The sequence below is a fragment of the Ambystoma mexicanum genome, chromosome 2q, assembly GCF_040938575.1.
Source record: "Ambystoma mexicanum isolate Mex_15411 chromosome 2q, UKY_AmexF1_1, whole genome shotgun sequence".
NCBI classification, from domain to species: domain Eukaryota; kingdom Metazoa; phylum Chordata; class Amphibia; order Caudata; family Ambystomatidae; genus Ambystoma; species Ambystoma mexicanum.
The window spans coordinates 506,626,766-506,641,206 of record NC_090924.1 but is presented as its reverse complement, the minus strand read 5'-3'; the positions used below and the strand labels follow the sequence as shown (position 1 = coordinate 506,641,206).

Below are 14,441 nucleotides of genomic sequence, written 5' to 3'. Positions count from 1 at the left end.
CTAAATGTGTCATACGTTTTACACACATCTAAACCACTGGAATATGCCCTTTGATTATGTAATGATAGTGATATATGTCATTATTTCATGTAGGTTTTCCAACAGTGTGAGTAAAGAAGAGATTGGGTCACAGAAGGACCAGAGCAACTAGTTATTGTATTGATTCAAGAACTACCATGGACAGTTAGTTAATTTGGGACTCACTTTGTTAGTCCAAAATGGTGAAAGGTCGAATCACCAATACTAAAATATATATCATTGTCAATTTCAGATTCACAGAAGAATGTGAATAAGACGACTGGTTAGAAGTTTATATTGAACAAGCCCTGATAAAGGATGATATATCCGAAACGTGTCGGCTAATTGTTGAATGATTGAATTCAGAACAAAAAAACTGTATATGGTTGTACTGCTGTATTAAGGGAAAGGAATTTGGTTGCATTACAAAACGTGCACTGAAAAATATACACAAGAGCTGCATTAGCCTTCTGCTGTCAAATCTTGCTTTTTTTGATAAACACAAATGCAATCTTCATGGTGAAATTGAACCGTATATTTTAAGGATTTGTTTAAAATTTAGTTTAAAACTTGAGTAAATAAACTATTTTGTATGATACATATGAAGAATTGTGGAATTGTTACTTCAGTTGGTGCAATTGATAATGTCTCCTTTGAGTTAACACGCTGAGTTATATTCAAGAATTATTGTGCATGTTAAGAAAAATTGGAGGGCATTGGACCCCAACAGAGTGCATAGGGGTTGCCTGTTGGCAACAACAGGTCATATGGGTTTAACGACTTGATGCTCGACAGTGTCCATTCGGTTGCAAGATACTTTGCAGCTCCTGCGAAGGACTTCAGGAAGGGAGACAGCTGTGGGTATTAGACGGCAGCAGTTCGGCAAGCAAGGCTGAACAAATGGCTGCAGGCTGGCCTACACAGCGGCTCGGGTCAAGAATCATTGTCTCAGTGCTATTTGGCGGATCTGGATCGCTGGTCGAGGCGTCTCGTACGACTTTAGTGACTGCAGCATGACAACAGTCACTGGTGCAGCCGGTAACGGTTCGAGGGCTCCACTGCAGCAGTTACCTACTGTAAACAGTTGTCCCAGACATGACATTCACTGCCCTTCATACAGAGGGGTGCGAGCTAGCTTCAGGTTGTCACATTGCATAACAAAGAGGTGTTAGTTTCCTGTCCCTTGTGTTAGTTCTGTGACCAAGCCTCTTTTCAGGCCTGCTTTCATTTAACTCTCATCAGTATACTCAGCCACCACACAAAACGTAGACAATAGAACAGGGCGGATCTATGGAGCCTTTAATATTTAATTAGACTGACCATGGCAGTAGGAAGGTGTTGCCTTCCCCCTTCCTGAGATGCTTTGATGTAGCTGTGGCTGTCAAGTTCCAGCTAAATGTGACCTGGATTACTGCTCCTGTATGCTGTGCCCCCCCCCCCGGGTTTCACTTGGCTATGCGTTTGTCGTGTGGCCCCACACATTTTCTGAGGTTTATCTCCCATCATTCTATTTCTTGCAAAATTTCAAAAAAGCACCGAGGAGTACAAACTCCTGTGCGGATGGTTGAATTCCTCACAACAGAGTTAGCTCAAAGATATCACAGACGGTTGTGCTTTGGGCTGGGAAGGGCAGGTGATCTGTGGGAAAGGCCGTAGGGATTAGCAGGCCTAGGATGGTCAATGGATGGGTAAATAACAAAACAACACTAACAGGCTGTGTGTCCTTCCTCACACTCCATCTCCCTCCTAACTGTATTCCAGTTAAATAGTTTTGGCTCATGTGTACTGCTAAACACCATCTAACAACAAAGAGTAATAAGGAGCAGGTTAAGTTATTTTATGATTAGTCCATGGCGTGCCTTGGCAGTGTGCCCCATCTCCCCAGCCTGTGGCTGGTCTGAAGGCAGATCGATGACAGTGTTCGAATTACACCTCTGCTTTGTGCACTTTGTTTGATGAAAGAAAAGGCTCTTTCTTGCACTTCAAGCCCCAAGCATTTATAGATCAATCTAAAGAAGAGAATCCCTGCATTCATAGAGAAACCCTTAGATCCAGTATTTTCAGTAGTCAGCTGGCATTTAATAAAGCATAGTTTCTATGTTCCATGGCTCTATAGAGAGAGAGAGTGCCTTTCATGGACTAACCCATGTGTCAAGGTTTCACTGCTACTTCAGATGGTTTCTGCTACACATGGAGTATTAGACCCGCCAAAGACTTTGTAGCTGACTCTGCAGGCAAAGCAAAGCTTATTTATTTTTATTTTTATTTTTTTGTGTGTATTTAGTTATAAACTTTAACACAGATTCATAGATACAAAATGTACAAAGAATACGTCATAGATAAAAAGGATTAAAAAAAGAAAAAAGAAAATGTTTCAAGATTCATACATTATATATAGATAAGATTAAGATAAAAAAGAACAGGAAGCCATCGTATCAAAATGCACACATATTGCATCCTAAATTAACAATTTGTAATTTGGTATAAAATCAATTAATCTTCGATATTACTGGAAAAAAAAGAAGAAGCAAAAGAGAAGGAAACTATTGCACTACATTAATATCTCCACATTGCTTTTAACATATATTGCAAAGTTTATCAAAAGGGCCAGCTCTTGACCCTTTCCAGATATAATCCTTCTTTTTTTCTCCAAGGGACACACGGCAGTTGGATAGTTTCTTAGCAGCTTAATGACAGGTGCACCATTAATCTCTGAATGGATGGTACTCCATCTAGGGAGCATGACATATTGAATGATCCCTTCTGCAACCAACGGTCAAACCACTGAGTTATCTCACTGGCTTGTGGTCCCTCTTCCATAGGCTGCAGCATAGCATCAGTGTTGTACCAGAATGAGGTACCCTGGTATTTAGGTCAGAGGTTCAGTCACGCAGAAGCGGAATGGGTGCAGGAAAATCACATGCCCCGTGGAATCAGACCTTCAGCATTTGCGCCTTATTACTTGAGAGTGCAATTTGACCATTGTATCTGTATCTCGGGCGTCTGTGAAGATTGTGTGGGCGTGCAGAGGATTTTTCGTGGACCACAGCTTATCGAAGTGGATTGTGGGTACTTAAGCATTTGCTCGTGGATTGCCTTTGAAACCCTGTGGGTAGGCTTAACTGAGATTTGAAAGGGATCTGGGAGCCAGTAGCTGGAGTACCCACTAGGGTTGTGCCAAATTATGTGAAGTTGCCAACTTTGGAACTTCATGAAGTCATAAGGTTTTGCTCAATTTTTGCAACTTTGCAAATTGAGAAAAACATTTTAACTTAAGCTTTCAGTTTAAGCTTCTTTATTTCTTTCCATCGACTGTATAACCATGAATAATTATATATATACAGGTTACACACACATATGTATATATATGCATATAAATATGTATGCTATATGTATATGTATAATACATTTAACTCCAACGTTATTTTACACATACTATGCATGTAGGAACACTTTTCTACAGATCTACAGAACTTTGCAAAACTTTGTTAAGTTTTGCAAAATTTTTGAGTCATCTTCTGGAAGTATGCATGGATGAAGTTCTGCAGCATTGCACAGCACCGGCACAGGCGTACAGTGGCATGAATATGAGGATTGGGGGAATGGCCAGCTCTTGGTAGCTCAACCCATCTGGTCTCTAATCCATTTCTCCTCTCTCTTCCTATGTTGATAGACATAGCTACAGGGGGCTAGAAAGATATCAAAACGAGACATCCTGGCATGGACACCGGTGTCAGAGAATGTGCGAAGTTAGGAGGAGTTTTACATTCCTTTTAAGTGCTTGTCCTCTTTCACCTGAGTTGCATGCCAGGCCTAGACAATTGATTATCTGGTGAAAGTCTCATTAGTCTTTATGTGGTAGCCCTCTATTGATTATTGTAATTGTCAATGCTAAGCTCTGTTGCCATTGATCTGTAATGATCTCTAAGCATTCCTGTGGGAATTTTTTTATGGGGAATACATAATTAGAGTATTGAAGACCAAGGACCCTTAGGGGTTCAAGGGGGAAAGGGCGAGATTAAAGCACAGTAGGCAGTGCCCTAGCTGGAGATGGCCATCTAGTAGCAGAATCTGTAGCTCCGCCCATTCAGGCACTTAAGCAATGTACCCCCCAAGCAGCACTTTTCCCTGGTGTGTTAAGTGTGCTGTCCTATTGGCAACACCTGAGTCTTCTCAGAGCTCATGCTTGATCGAGCTTGTGATGGCACCATGAATAGTCATCTATGGGTGTTTCATGGGGCAGCGCCAGTGACTGCGTCACAGGTCCAACTATTGGGAAACTAGTGCCCGCAGAATGCCTCAATGTGGAAGAAGCATAGTCATACTGAGGCACGTTACTGACAGTTAAAGATGAACACGAACAATGGAACCGGGGAGCCTAGAAGTATGTGGATGCCCCAATGGGATCTTATAATAATACAAACACAGAGAGGAAAATATAGCATAACAAATAACAGCAGAACACAACATGTCACCAAAGAGAAGACTCAGGCAGGGGGCAAAAAGAGCACCTGGCAGAGCTTAACGGTATGTGGGTTCTCTGGAAGCCAATGGCTACACTCAACGTCTGAAGAATTAGCAAGACACAGACATTTTCGGAAGTACACTGATGAATTCCTGGGCGTCACATCATCTGACCTGCAGGTGCTGTTGATCCAGTGCATTGAAACTTGTGGTTATGGGTTTGGGCACTAGGGACTCCTGAACAAGCGATTCTAAAAGCTTGTTCCTGGGATCTAAGGTGGAAGGTGGGTTGGAAATCTGATTGACAGCTCTCAAGCCAGTGAGGGTAAATCATAGTGGCAAATGGTAAACCAACAATATGCCACTGGAGGAGCCATGGACTTGTGTTCCAAATCATCTGGCAAGCCACTGGTTGCAGACCTCACCTCAAAGCAGGGTTGAGGTTTTCAGGTTTCTTACAACAGAGGCAACCTTGTTTTCTGGGCAGGAAACGCCATTGGGGAATTTTAATGTCTGCAAGGCAGCTGGCTGATTGATGAGAACCATTTATCAGCAGGTGGGTACAGAACAAAACGAACAGCAGGGGATCTCTTTTAAAAAAGAAAAAAAAAGATAAGCTGCATCCCGGTCAATAACTTTCCTGGGCCCTATCTGTAGAATAAGGACCTCCATCATGACTAAACCCTCACCTTAATGGCCTGCCCAAGGGGAGGGCCTTTATTGGAATATAAAAGCTAACCCTTGAGTCCTGGATACCTGCAAGCCTTTTCTAAAGGCACTTCCTGAGAAAGGAGAGGTTGGCCTTTGAAGAACCTTTATTTTGAATCTCTGAGTAGCTGCTTTCTCGAGAGTTTTTGTTCTGCTGAGTCGGGTTTTGATTAAGAGTGAGGCAGTGGTGACTCATAACAGATCCTTCAGGGACCGTAGCTTTAAATATCCCTAGAGAATATGTATACTTCTTTAAAAATGCCTACAGAGACCCAGAGTACTGATGTTGATGACCACTGTAGGGATTGAGGCCTTAGGAGGCGAGTCCTTTGTCAGCGCATGGATCGTCTGCACACAACATTCGAGGCAGAGTATAGTAACCTTAGAATTGAAGAGTGAGAGTAATATTTAATTCCACTAGGTCAGGTGTTATATGATATATGTCATTTATAACGTGCATGTACACAAGTGTTTCTAGGCCCCACAAGACAAGGGGGGAAGACAGAGGGAGGACAAGAAAAATGGTCTTACTAGGCCTTGTGTCATTCAGATCGTGCAAGTGCGACAGTGCAAAAGTGCTGGGGGAAAGGAGAGAGGGAAGTGCTAGGGAGAGGGAAAGGGGATGTGCAATTAGGGCAGCATTGTTCTGAGTGAGTGCCGTCAGGGCTGCGTGGCTCTGGGTAAGTGCAAGGAGGCACAGGACTGTAGAGGTTACAGTTATAGTCCCTGAGTGCACGGTATGCCAGAGGCAGTCAAGGGGAAACTGATCATAGAGGAGCTTGGTACCCAGTGAGACTCTGGGGGTTGCGAAGCAACCAGTCGGTGAAGCAGCCAGGTAGGTCAGCAGGGGAGAGAGAGAGAGCAGAGGAGAAAGAGAAGGTCTTGAGCAGCTTCCAGAACTTCAGGTGCTCCGACTCAAGTTTGAGAGGGACAAGGAGGCCATTCTAGAGGGAGCCACCTGCAGAGGAGAGAGATCTACCTCACACTCTCTGTCTGGAGAAGCATCTGACCCTCAGAGAGTTGGAGGAAGCTGAACAAAGGGCTCAAGAAGGAAGGTATTTTGGAAGAGGGAGTTGAATGTAGTGCGGGCCCGAGAGATTTCAGGGCTGGAGATACAGTCTCTGGGCTTTAGGCCAAGGATAAGCCTTGCAGTCCTGTTGCAGCAGGCAGAGAGTAGAGGAAGGCAGATTGAGAAAGAGGCTGTTGCTGTAGTCCATGTTTGTGTAATGATGCTGGAGGGGAAAGGTCAGAACAGCGCTGCAGCAATATCCCAGGGTGAAGAGAAATGCAGGTTCCTGGAAACAAAGGTGAACTCACAACCTTTCAGTGCAGTTTTCCATTTTGAATCTCAGCCAGGAATTGACTATCCCTAATCCAGTGCAACTGAATTCCTTCTCTTGTCTGGGCCCCAGATGATCAGTGATCCTGGACCTAGAATTGCAAGGACCTTGAGAACGAGGCTGCCTTGTAGATCCTTTGTTCATATTGGTCTGCCTTGTGTGCACTGTCACTGGCATCCTCCACCGTTGCATCCACAGAGCTGACTTTTCCCGCTGGATTTCTTCCAAGCATGAGCGCAAGACTCAGCAACTGCCAAACAGCCGAGGATCACAGACCTTGGGCTGCCTCGCCCGCCAACATGTACCAAAATTCTTCACCGTTCCGGAGGCCAACCAAGAGCTATCAGATCGCCAAACAGTTTGACTGGAGTTGACAGTGTTTACAGTCCACCCGCTAGTCACTAAGTGGGCTGAATGGTTAATGTCTCGCCTTAGCTATTTTTCTTTTCGCTTCTGTGTGTTCTCACTGTCTTTGGGTAACTTTCCTTCTGGCTCGCCTCATCCCGGATTCCACTGGAAATGCACAGGTCTAATTAGAGAATTCCATTCAAGCGCATGAGCATTCTAATTCTCTATGGCGTGACCGGGCCACATTGCATCATTGTGTGTTCTATACAGTTGTGAGTCTGAGTGCAACCACATTACCAAAGTGAGCTTTAGGATGGCCATGGGGAAGTGGGGCACAATTCTGGTCCCCACACATTAAACCATCGTACAGTGGTCTGGGGAACCTTTGGAGATGGCATTCTGTGCTAGGTGGGTGTAGTGTGTGCAAGTCGGATAGCCTGAGCACCTGAGCTATATGCCGTTATGGCAGACGAGAGCTGTACACCTCTGCCAGTTCTTGGTTCCAGATGTGTTGCACACATTATTAGATGTTTCCATGGCAACTGTTTACAGTCTTAAGTTAGAGTTCAATGGAAGCATGCTTAGCCTCTGAATAGCCACCACCTGGTACCTTACCAAGGAACATTCGAGATTCACAACAAATGAAACACCAACAAAACGATTCCTGAAGAAAAACAGCATTCGTGTCTTGTGAATGTGCTTTGAATCCTTCAGAACAATGCCGCCACATTCCTCGTAAGTACACATGCATGCCAATAGCTAAATGTTTAGGCGCGCTCCCCTCTGCGCTGATCAAGCCTTGACAGCGTCTGCCTATTTAAAGCATTGGTTTTCCATCAATTACATGACACAGGACAGGGATTCAATAAGCAAACTCTGGTTAGTGTTTTGCTGCGGGAGGCAGGATTTCCTCTCACACGCCATCATATGTGAGTTTCTAAAGGTCTTGTAACAGTGGCGTAACGCAAAATGTAGGGGGCCCCCCAGCGAGCCATGCTGAGGCCCGCCCCCGAACTCGGCAACAAATCACAGGTCGCGCTGCACTCAGGGCCTGCCAAGATGACCACGCTTGCGCAATACGCACGAACATGCTGCTGCAAGTGTACGTGCAGACTGCAGTAGGAGAAGCTCTTGGGAGGATATCTCAGGGGCAACGTGCTAGCCATGGAAGCAAAACGACACAGAGCAACACAGGTTCGATCCCCAGGTATGCATTTACAAAAACCACTGGGTATTAAATGCGTTATAAACAACCTATCATATCATATAAATATGTGTTTTAATGCATTTTCCTGGGAATAACAGTACCTCGCAAATTGATTACATTTTCCTATCCATGCAATTATGGGGTAACGCAAAAACCTTTAAAGTTCTGAAACAACAGGGAAGTGAACACAAGCCCCTGTCCTTAACGTGGATTAATCTCGGCAATCACAAGAGCAACTACTGTGATAATCGTAGTTACCCAATCCAAATCCAGGGGCAATCAAAACAGAGAATTAAATGGTAGGATCTTGAATTGAAGTTATTGAGACCAAGAATATATGAGTGGATACTGCCAGGTTTGGAGCAATATTCATTGATCGATCTAGGTGATGCAGATACCTATCTTCTTTATGACAACTTGGTTTCATCCATACAAGATTGCGTTACCAAACCCAGAAGGAGCATGAAGAAGAGTCCCATAAATTGCAACGCCTATTTGATGAGGATTGCAGGCTGGCCAACCTTGACATTGCTCAACTGCCTGAAAAGCCATGAGGGATTTGATAGGACGGAAATTAAGGTGCTCCAGGACAAGGTACAAGGTATGTTAAAGACTAAAAAAGAGGGCCATGTTCGGCGAGAATGGGATAAACTGCATGAGGCCTCTCAATCTGGGAACACTGGTTTATTCTGGAAGCGAGTTAGCAGGAATAAAGGGAGTGATGCGGATGTGGCAGTTAACATCAGCCCAAGCAACTGGAGAAAGCATTTCCAAAATGCATATGGAATGGGTGTTCCATCAGACACCCAGGGCACTTTACCTCAGGATTGGGATAGAGGGGATACCCCTGCCCCAATCCATTTTGAGCTGTAGGAGATCAACAACCCCATTGGTTCCCAGAAATGGGGAAAAGCCCCCGGACTGGAACTATTACCGATAGAGCTTATCAAGGAGGAACCAAGCTTATCAAGGAGGAACCAAAGGTCTGGGTGCCCATGTTATGTCACCTATTTAACACAATTCTTAGACTCAATAAGCTCCCTCGCTCCTGGCAAAATGCCACAATAATTCTCATCTATAAAAAAGGAGGGCGGGAAGATCCGGGGAACTTTAGGCCAATCTCCCTATTGGATAGTGTGGGGAAAGTATTTTCTAGAGCTATCAACAAACATCTTCAGGCATGGGTGGTTGAGGAAAATGTGCTATGCCATTTACAGGCAGGGTTTCGGCCCAGAACAAGTACCACGGTCCAGGCATTTTGCTTACACTTGGTCATGCAGAAATATACAGTCCTGAAAAACATGAACGTTTATTCTGTGTTCATTGACCTCAGGACCGTTTTTGACTGTGTGTCATGGGAGTTGTTGTGGACTACACTGGTAAAAAGGGGTGTACCTGCCAATTTGCTACGCTTTATAAAACAACCCTACTCTAACAATACTTGTTCTGTATGTTGGGGGCTAGGGGTGAATAAACCAACCCCTTTGAGGTGACCAGGGAGGTGCGGCAAGGATGTGTCCTTGCCCCTCCCCCCTTATTCCTGATATACATTGATGAGGTAATACGACATGTGAGACTAAATTGTCAGGACTACCCGAATTTAGGCCATGCAGCGTTCCAGTGCTCCCCTTTGCAGATGATGCAGTCCTTTTATCCACATCTGCGAAGGGACTTGCAATCACACTTGAAGCATTTGTGAAGAAATGTTCAGAGCTTCATTTCGAGATTAATCCTGGTAAAACAAAAACGTTAGTTTTTTCGTCCAAAATTAACAAAAATTCACGGAACTCTAATTGAACATTAATGGCACCCCTCTGGAACAGGTACGCTGTTACGATTACCTTGGGGTTAGATTCAACGACAGGGCAATTGGACATCGCAGTCGCTTAAATCCACTATAACACTGGAAAAATATGTAGGGGCGGGTGTGGTGATTTTTCACTACTTATGGCCAGGGAGCCACTTCCCCAGCCCTCAACATGTATGTAGCACAGGTCAAATCAGTCACCCTGTATGAGGCAGAGATTTGCATCCTTTTGAATAGTAACAAATTGGGCCTAGCCGAAAGACTCTTTTTGAAAAGGCTGCTTGTGCTGCCAACCCCGTGCCCGAGTAACCCCATCTACTTGGAATTGGGCCTTAGGGAAATCCAAAATGATGCCACGCTCAGACCATTATCTTATTGACTCAGACTATGGCTAAATCCTGAACTTGTGAGGCCCTAACATACATGCTGGGGATTGAGGGTGGCAGATCCCTACCCTAGTTCATACACTTTAATAGATCCCTGGTGGATATGAATATGGAAAATCTGTGGGATAACCCCTGGAGCATCACCTTGGGTGCTATGGAAAAAAGTGAAAAGAACCTCACCGGAGATAGCTGAGGATGAATTGATAAATGCATGCAGCGAGCTGGCCATGGGAGATACATATTTGGCCAGCAAGCCGGTCTTGAGGTTTGAAAAATATCTAGATCTGGTCATCCCCCCTCTGGCATATAATTTATATCTGAAATTCAGGGTTTCTTAATTGAACCCGGCTTACCATACCAAAAAGTGGGAACCTGCTGGAAATTATTTATATTTGGTGCGTGGTCTTGGTAAGGAATCTACTGCCCATTTCTTGTTCTTTTTTCAAGGCTACCGATTGGCCAGGGGCAAGTTCCTAAAGACAATTTGTAATACTCATGGCATGCTCTGAACATGTGAAGCCTTATTGCTCTTTAGACGAAGCAACGACATACATGTCATTTTTTTTGTAGCAAGCTTCATCCATCAGGTATGGCATATAAGAGCAAGAATATTGAAAGCTGGAGAATTCGGGAACTAACACATGATCATTTTAATAACAAGCTTATTATTTATGAAATTTCATATGCACTTTAACAACTTTGCACTATGATAAGGCCACTTACACCTTGTACAAAGCTCTTTTTGCAATGTTTTGTACATTCTGCCAGGATTGGGCACAATCTTGGACACTGGTTTGCACTTTGCATCCTGACGATGCTGTTAATACATTAACTAATGCACCTTTGCAACTTTTGCACACTCCATTAGGACTGGGCATAATGCTAGGAGGTGGTATTGTTTGCTTTGGTCTTTCCTGGACAGACTGTTTCTCATATTGCACTGCATTTTGTGAAGATCAGATTTGAATAGTTTTATTGTTTTTAGAATGTTGTTTCTGATTTTAAATTTGATTGGGATAACGTGTTTTTTGTGGCTAATGACAAAATGTTGAGTAAAAGCTGTATGAAATGAGAAAAAATGGCTAAAAGGCCAGAGTGTTTGCAATTGTTTTGTAGGGTAACAACAATCTAAAAATCCAAAGCATTCAAGTCACCAACAGTGCACAGGCACATTAGTGCTTAATATAATGTTTTGCTATTAAAAATGCCATGCCACACTTAAAACATGTACAACTGGCTGCACAATGTAGACCAGTCTAGACATGTAATAACATATTACAGTAAAGCATGCCAGGCCACATTTAGACATACCTAGACTGGCTGTACCAAAATTCCAGTCGAAGCAATAGCACTTATCATGGTTATTTTATCACAGATGCCCAGATAAATATACAAGGCTGCAGTAAGAAACTGCTAGGCTGGCAGCACACAAATAGAAAATACGGGAGGGAGGGCCCTACCAAGACTCAGGACTGTGGGCCATTAACAATTGTGTACAAAGAGTGGGGGTGTCCTGACTGGAAAAGTCTAAGCCGACTGACGCTTATTGATTGCAGCCTAGGTTTAACGACAATGTGTTATCCTTGGATATCACCATTTGTGTATTTACCAAGGATAGCAGTACATAAGAGAACCATAATAATCCACTTGTGCTAGACCATTAGTCTGTAAAAGAACAGCTTTTATTAAGTGACTGTCCTTGTTCATTTACATATTTTTTGTAAAGAAATTATAAGTACAAAATATACAGGTGTACATTTTTTCACCAAAGTCACATATACAAAATATAAACAAATATAAAACTAAATGGAGAAAAATGTAGAAAAAAGAAGAAAAGACATGTAGCAAAAGATAGGACAAAGTCATACATGTGCATGCTAACAGAAGTATAACGACATTCTGTTGCTGCTACTACATTTCATTTTTCTAATTGTAGACAGTTATCCTCGAAGGTAAAAGTCCTTGGATAGGTCTAACTAAGCCAGGCTAAAGGGTGACCAAAAAATATATAGTTGATCGACGTCCCTGAAATGAATCTCTACTGGATCTGGGGGGGACCCCGCCACACTACAAGGGTAAGGGAGTCCCAGGACGTTTCGGCCTTAGTGGGTCACAGCCTTCTTCATGGAACCAAGGAGTGGAGCACCAATTCTAGGCTGCATTATTTTTCTTATCCACACTCATTCTGATTCTGATTCTGACAGCCTGCTTCCTGGTTCAGTGAGACGTAGATGGGTTTTTCGTCCAAACAACTACAAACCGCCGTTTCACAAAAACAACAAAAGTCTGTTCTTTCCAGCGAGCGACTGCAATGGAGCCGGGTCTCAGATCTCCTTGGCGCGCTTGGATGATGTCCAATGGAGCGGCTCTCCTTATTGCTGTCCTGCTAAGGGAGGGGGGCGGGTCAAGGGGTTCGTGTCCATTTTCTGGTAAATGCTTAGCACAAGTGCGCGGTTGTTAGTGGACAGCTGGGCGCCGATTCCCTTGTGCGCCCGATAGCGCGGGCCTGTCTTACACACACAAATGCCAGTCTAGCCAGGTAATTACACTTAGCAGGGCTACTTTATCAGAGATGCCCAGTTAAAAAAAAAGTCAAGCCAAACTAAAAGATTACTAGACTGGCTGCACCAAAATGCCTCTAGCCACTAATACCACACAGCAAACCTGCCTAGCCTGGACATTGATGACCATTATGATTTATTGCACAATCCCCTTCCCAACCCACTCCCCCAAACCCCTCCACACATCCCCTCTCCCTCACACCCCTTGCCCCAACCCCCAAAATCAGCTTCTCGGCCAATAATTACCACCATGTCCTTGTCCTTCTCCCAGTGCTTACATATTAGGCTCCTTGCCTCATAGTTAAGTACTGGGATGAGGAAGAGTGAGAGTAGGAGTAATGAAGATAACAGATAGTTAAGCCAGGCATTACTTCCATGTCCCTCTACCTCAGCCCTTTACTTCTGTGTGAGTCAAAGTGACGCATACACAAGTACTGGGAAAAGGAAGAATAGGGTTATGAGTAATGAAGATTACCAATAAGTAAGGAAGGGATTAAACACAAGTAGTGGTGCAACACCATTGAGCTGGCTGGGCTTCAGGCCTACCCCACCACTCCCCCCTTGACATTTTGGGCTATGTTGACTTGACCTGGCTGGACTACAGAGCCGTTGCCAGACAGAACAGGACACAGATGTTAAACAACACCTGGGTTTCGCTGTTAACAAAGGCCCAACAATTACTAACACAAAGCATTTCACAGTTAGTACCTGCATTCAAAAGCATAACTATTTAGGCAATTGAAATGTTTATCTGGGTTTAGTTCTTGCATGCCAGGGAAGTGATTGGAAGGGTAGAGAGGGGACAGGAGGGCGCTTATTCTCACAGCAGTCCATACGTGGGTGTTTTCAGACTTAAAGGAGACAGTTACCTGCTTGTAACAATGAAGCTGCACTAGAATAGTCTCATTAGAAAGCAGAAAGAAGTTAGATGCCCCACACAAATAAGTTTGCCCCTCCCCTACTGCCCACAAAGTTAGCACCTCTCCCAACATCTTAAGGGTTAGCACCCCCACATTGAATGTAGGTTTTGTTGCGCCCCTGAGCACAAGCACACATACCATTCAACATACCACACGCACACACACCCAGTCACCCATACATTTAATTGTGCACTCTTTCACCATACACGCACACAGGCAGCCACCTGTACATTTAAGTGTGCACCCTTTCACCATACACTCACACACATCATTGGGTTAATGGGAGCCTTATTACTTCAGAAAGATGTGATTTCTATTTGAAGTCACTCTGGCTTCATAAAGAAATTATTTCCACTAAGGACTGAAGCATAATGGAAATAATTTATTTTTGCAGGCAAAGCGACTTAAAAAAAAAAAAAATAAACGATTTCTTTTTTAAGTCATAGAGTTCCCCCACCCCTTGACATGGAGGCCTCCAGCCTAGAGATTTCAATGTCATGGGGTGGGGAGAGCCCTGAGTCTTCAGAAATAAATAGTTTCTTTGTGTAGTCCCTCTGCCTTCATAAAGAAATTATTTCTGTTACGCTGTAACCGAAATAATTTCTTTATGAAGGCAGAAAGACTAAAACGATTTTTTGTAGTCTTTTTTTTTAGTCCAAGGGGACCCCCTCCCAGGTGGTGG

The 14,441-nt window shown here is 43.8% G+C and overlaps 1 protein-coding gene across 6 annotated transcripts in view; it reads left to right on the top strand.

The window, feature by feature from the left end:
- The window catches only part of ELFN1 (extracellular leucine rich repeat and fibronectin type III domain containing 1), a 1,469,111-nt gene that overhangs the window by 565,638 nt on the left and 889,032 nt on the right, over positions 1 to 14,441 (top strand). The gene's annotated exons all lie outside the window — the stretch shown is intronic.